This window comes from Portunus trituberculatus, chromosome 47 (assembly GCF_017591435.1).
Source record: "Portunus trituberculatus isolate SZX2019 chromosome 47, ASM1759143v1, whole genome shotgun sequence".
In the NCBI taxonomy this organism is placed as follows: Eukaryota; Metazoa; Arthropoda; class Malacostraca; order Decapoda; family Portunidae; genus Portunus; species Portunus trituberculatus.
In genome coordinates this window covers 1,490,262-1,496,261 of record NC_059301.1, presented here as the reverse complement: position 1 = coordinate 1,496,261, position 6,000 = coordinate 1,490,262, and the positions used below count along the sequence as shown (strand labels likewise).

Below are 6,000 nucleotides of genomic sequence, written 5' to 3'. Positions count from 1 at the left end.
ACATGTATGCGAACAATCCATGGAGCACATCATTTCTACAACATATTTATAACTGAAACATCACTACCACCATCACCACCACCACCACCACCCACGCCGCCAGGCTATCACTATGATAACGCCATAATATCTTTACTCCACAGCAATATACTGTCACCTTTTCATTGATTATTATTAGTTAGTTAGAAGCAACAGTAAAAACAACAAAGACAACACCAGCACCAGTATCAACATCAACAACAATATCTCAGCCCAGTATCTCTTGGAAAAAAAATAATGACAAGAAATATACATTACAGAAGACTTTGAATATTCACCCAAAGGTTACTTAGGTGAAAATGAAAAGGAAATGAGAAAATGAGGAAGAAACAGAGGATGAGCGGTACGAATAAAAAAAGTGAAACATTAATAAGTAAAAGAGGAGCTGGCGGTAGAGACATTTAAAGTAAAACATGGTAAGAAAGTAATGAAAATAAATGAAATAAATAAATAGTTAAGCTAAAAGCTTCCATAAGATTCTACAAAGGATTGCATTTGGGCGGAAGTTTTCACCGAACCTTTGTTGATAATCGTGAGTCGAAAGCTGATAAAAAGTGAAGAACCAACACAAGCTAATTGCCTTGAGGGAAAGTGTGTGTGTGTGTGTGTGTGTGTGTGTGTGTGTGTGTGTGTGTGTGTGGCTTTCTCCCACGCACTCTTACTTGTCGCAGAGACTTGGAGGAGGACAGCATCCCCGTCTCTTGTGTAAAGGACAGGTGCTTGAGGGTCATTTCATTGCTACGTCGCCACCAGTCACATGTGTCCGGATGTGTGGCGGCGTAGTCAGGAGGAGGAGGAAAAGGAGAAGGACGAGGAGGAGGAGAAAGAGAAGGAGGAGGAGGAGGAGGAGGAGAAGGAAGAGGAGGAGGAGGAGGAGGAGGAGGAGGAGGAGGAGGAGGAGGAGGAGGAGGAGGAGAGAGACATGGAGAGAAAAGTAGGAGGGAAGACTAAAGGGAGGGAAGGAAGGAAGAAAACGAGGGATGAAGAGAAGAAATGCAGGGAGAGTAAGAGAGAAGACACGGAGGGAGACAAGGAGGAGGAGTAGAAGAAGGTGGAGGGTGAAGCGAGCCCTCGTTAGCTCCGGCGCCAGCACATCCCCAAGACCCGCTGTGATGGGAAGCTCCTGCTGAGGGACATACGCACAAGAGAACCTCAGTTGTCTGGCAGCCGTCGGAGAGAGAGGACCTACGCCCGCTGCTGCTGTTCGACCCCCCCTACTGTTCCGCTCCACCACCCTGCCCTAGCTCGACATCTAAAGGGTGTGCGATTGCTTTTCTTGCCTCATTATTGGTGTCGACGCCCACGCCTCCGCCCCTCGCCGCACCCACGCGGGCAGAACAGTGTGACACAAGTGTTTCTAATTATCAACCGCCATGTGATATCGCGTCGGAAACCTGGTAGTTGGCGTGGCACGGAACGAAAGGGAATAAGACAGAGTGAGTGATGGGCGTGAATGGCCAAACAGACGTGAGCGAGGGAATGACTTTTAGTGATACACAGTGAGCGGCCCTGCACGTGCTGTCCCCCTTCCCCTCAGCACGTCCCCTCGTCCCCCTTACACACCCACTGAGGGGCGTGGAGTGACTTGTTACTCATTACTCCGTCACTCACTCACAGCTGTGGCGGTGGAGGAGGATTGTCGAGTGAGGAGAAGTACCGTTGCTATTGTTCGCTTTCTCTTTCGATGTCGCTTGATTAATGTTGCTCATTTCATTCAGAAACTAGAAAAAAAAGACGGAACACTGTGAAATCTGTGCTGCATCACGGAGGGAGGAGTGACTACTACGACCACTTCAGTACTGTCTATGTCTCCGCCTTCCACAGCAGCTATACGTCATTAACACTCCGTCGCACAGGTGAGTGACAGATCAACGGAAGGTGCTGGCAAAGTCTCCCGCTCCCGTGTGGCTCATAAATTAGCCCCCGACGGAGTGACACGCGGGTGATTCGATTTGCGGCAAAAGTTGAGAAAAGGAATTAAGGTGGAGGGTTAAGAGGTGAAGGCCTGAAGGAAGTAGTGAGAGATGAAGGAGGAAAAGTTAGAGATGGTTAAGAGATGATTGCGTGAAAGAGGAGTGGGAGTGAAAATGAACAGAAAAAAAATGAAAACATCAAAAGAATTGTTTTTGAATAAGGCCAATCATCTAGTTATGCAATTATAACCAAGACTTATCCTCAAAGAATGTTTTATTGAAATGTGAGTTACGTGTTTCACTGGTTATTACCGAATGAAGTTACAACGAGGTAAAAAAATAACAAATGAATTGGTATTATCGGTACGGAAAAAAACTGTTAGAATAACGAAGGCTTGTCAGTGAGACGAAAAGAAGTGGTTCAACTCATCAAAAGTAATAGATAAACATTATTTCCTGACCACCCCCAGCCAGGCGCACACCTCTATACCTGCCAAACATAATCTGAAACAACACTGTGCCCTTTTAATTTATTCATACAAACGAAAACGAACCTAGTGCTGTATAATGAACCGGCGAATGTTCATGCCAGAAAGAGGAACCTTAAAATAGTTCTGCCATGCGATCTAAACCTTCATAACGAAACCATACACCTTAAAATAGCCATGCTGTGCAACTTATGTGGTGACTGTATTACATATACATACATTCATACTAAACACGCACACACATACACACACACACGCGCGCAAGATATGTGTGAGTATATATATATATATATATATATATATATATATATATATATATATATATATATATATATATATATATATATATATATATATACACACACACACACACACACACACACACACACACACACACACACACACACACACACACACACACATAATGCTGATGATAAACTATATCATAAAAAATGCCAAGTATAAATGGAGAAATAAACAAGTTTTTTCCCTGAATATTCAAACATACAATTGACAAGAGACAAAAATAATGCTAATAATAGTAATGATGATGATAATAATAATAATAGTAATAATGATAATAATCAATAATAATAATAATAATAATAATAATAATATTAATAACAATATTAATAATAACAATAATAATATAAATTGTTTCATATACAAATCACTGCATGGAATTTAGTGCAGACTGAGACACTGGCTGACGCTCTCCATGCAGCTGTCCAGTGAGTGCTTGTCTTGTCTGGCTTCAGTCCGCCATGCATGCAGCTGAGCTCCAAACATGAATGCACTTAAACATATATAAAACCTGAGAGCGAGATGGAAGGGACTTGGCGGTGACAACATTCACTTTGTTTTATACAAGTGTTGATTATATTCATCATGCGTTATTTTCCTTTGGTGAATGTACTCAGTACTGTGAATATTTTTGTGAAGTGATTTTTAATACTGGACTATGAAGACTCTTTGGAACTGAAATGTCAAACAGAACTTCTTTTATAGAGCAACAATTAAATGTTTTGCTCTTGGATTTATTTTTTTTGAGACGAAACAACTCTTTTCTTCATGTGGTATAAATTACGGTAATACTTTTATCTGAAATACGACACTTTCTGGTCAAGGTCGAGGTGTATGTAAAATCCAAATCTAAGTGAATCATTACGCTGTCTGTTATTCCTGATGCTAATGATTTGATTCCAAGTAACTCTACCATCATTTTCATTTGATCTATTCATTTGTTCATTTCTGTTTTATTCTTTTTTCTATTAGCTATCGTGGTTTTATGGACTATGTACTTTTCTTTTTCAACATCGCTTTCTTATTATTTTTTTATTAAGGAAAAGTGCTCTCTCTCTCTCTCTCTCTCTCTCTCTCTCTCTCTCTCTCTCTCTCTCTCTCTCTCTCTCTCTCAATTCCTGGCACATTGTTATGAAATAAATAAAGTTGCAATATGAATAGATAAGAACAAATATACTAGTCGCGACACACTAATGCATTTGTATAACAGGAAAACATGATTAAAAAGGATTAAGAGTAAGACACGGAGCAACATAACAAATCTACGTAAAAGCTGAAAAGATGAGAATTTCAAAGCAAAAGAAATATTTGCAAAAGAGAATACAATGCACTGAGTAAGAAAGAAAAAATATATACAGATTTTGTTTCTATCCAGTCCTCTTCTCATACTCTTCTATTGAAAGCGTTCAAGTCATAGGAAGAACAGATATTAAACACACATACAAGCATATAAAAACAAAATAAAGAAACATATTTTGATTGAACAAATTTAGCATAAACTTGTTCCTATGCTTTGTGTTGTGTATCCGTTTCCTTTTCATTTCATATTTTTCCATTGAATGCTTGTACATAAGGTGTTTAAATCAGACTATAGAATGTATTAGTTAGGTTTCTACCTTGGTGACAGCACATTGTATTCAAGTTAACTTTACAATGAAATAGGATTATTCCCTAACTAGGTTAGATATTATGTAAAATTATTTTTTCTGCTCTCACTGCATATAATTTTTAATTAAAACCGTCTGTCTTAGGAGTTTTGAATCGACAGAAAATGCCTGACATATTCATTGATTGTAAATCTGCCTGTATTCCTTAAAAATGGTAATAAGCTATACTTAGTTAAAAATAAAAGAAAGTGTCAGTAACTATACTTACTTACTGATACACACACACACACACACACACACACACACACACACACACACACACACACACTCTCTCTCTCTCTCTCTCTCTCTCTACTACAGCAAAGTACTTCAAGAGAGGCCTATCAAGTTATCAGGCCTAAAATGAGTAATTCAAGTGGAATATCTTGGATTTTTTAAGGAACAACAACAATTAAATGGACTCCTTTATTGTCGTTTTTGGCAGTGATTTTTTTTTCCAGAAATACGATGAAAAAAACTAATTCTCAATTCACGAAATTTAGCGAATAACTAATATACTGTTACCTTGAGAGCTAATCCATTCCACCAGTCATCCAGTGAGTCACCCATTTCATTCCCCCAAACCGACTAACAATAACACAACCCAATCAGAGACAACTAAAACTCTCCCCAAAAAAAAAAAAAAAAAAATCAATATCCCTTCAACCAGAAAGGCAAAGTGACCCCGATAAGACAATAATCGCCAGCAATGAGCAATGAAACGAAAAGCTTTCATTAAACGACCCAGGATACACGAGGCACGACGATCGCATTTCATCATAATAAAGGGATATAACACAGACACAAATTGCTTTCCGATGGCATTAAAACATAATTATACACTGGAGGTCACGGCTGCTGGTCCAGGGCGAGAAGACATAATGCTAGCGTAATTACTAGCCCATCGCGGAGGAATACTATACGGCACTATTACGGCTGGACGGGAAGAGGAGGACGAGGGGGTGTACGGCAGCTCGTAAACACAGGAGGAACAGGAGAAGGAGAAGGAGGAGGAGGAGGAGTAGGAGGAGGAAGAGGTGTACTGCATCTCGTAAACATGAAGGAAGGGTAATAATAACGATGTTCCATGTATAAGGTCTTAGCTTGATGAGGAAATGAACGGGCCGGAGATGGAGGGGAGGAGAGAGGAAAGGTTACAGCATCTAGTAAGGCAGGGAAGGGCAGAGAGAAGCTGTGCTGGTGTAAGGTCTGCATTGAGTTGGGATAATGTCTTAGGTTAAACTGAAAAATGAGCGGAAAGGAAAGATAGCAGTTTCTAGGATGCATGGAAATACAGGGAAAGGCTACAAGAAGTACAATACGGTGAGGCATTAATAACTTTCATGTGATGCTCATGTAAACAACACCAAACTATTCACGAAGCAGATTGTGGAGTTAGGGTTAGATAGATGTGGGAATTGAGGTGGTGAAGGGCAGGTTCACACAGGAGATGATATTTCCTCTAACATTTCAACGGAGAGTAACATTTCAACAACCAATCTTCTCTGAAAAAAAAAAAAAAATTACAGTGACATTAGATAAATAAAATCTACTCCATTCTGTGTTTTCTTACCACCACATTCTACAATGACAGGGATGAATTACATTGAT

The 6,000-nt window shown here is 39.7% G+C and overlaps 1 protein-coding gene across 4 annotated transcripts in view; it reads left to right on the top strand.

The window, feature by feature from the left end:
* The first annotated feature begins 1,170 nt into the window (after nucleotides 1–1,170).
* LOC123520853 overlaps nucleotides 1,171–6,000 on the top strand; it is a 364,869-nt gene continuing 360,039 nt past the window's right edge. For 2 of the 4 annotated variants that reach the window (XM_045283494.1, XM_045283492.1), the window contains exon 1: nucleotides 1,171–1,895. The gene's annotated coding sequence lies outside the window, so the exon portion shown is untranslated. The remainder of the gene's footprint in view (nucleotides 1,896–6,000) is intronic. The other 2 variants (XM_045283495.1, XM_045283491.1) reach the window with 2 other exon arrangements.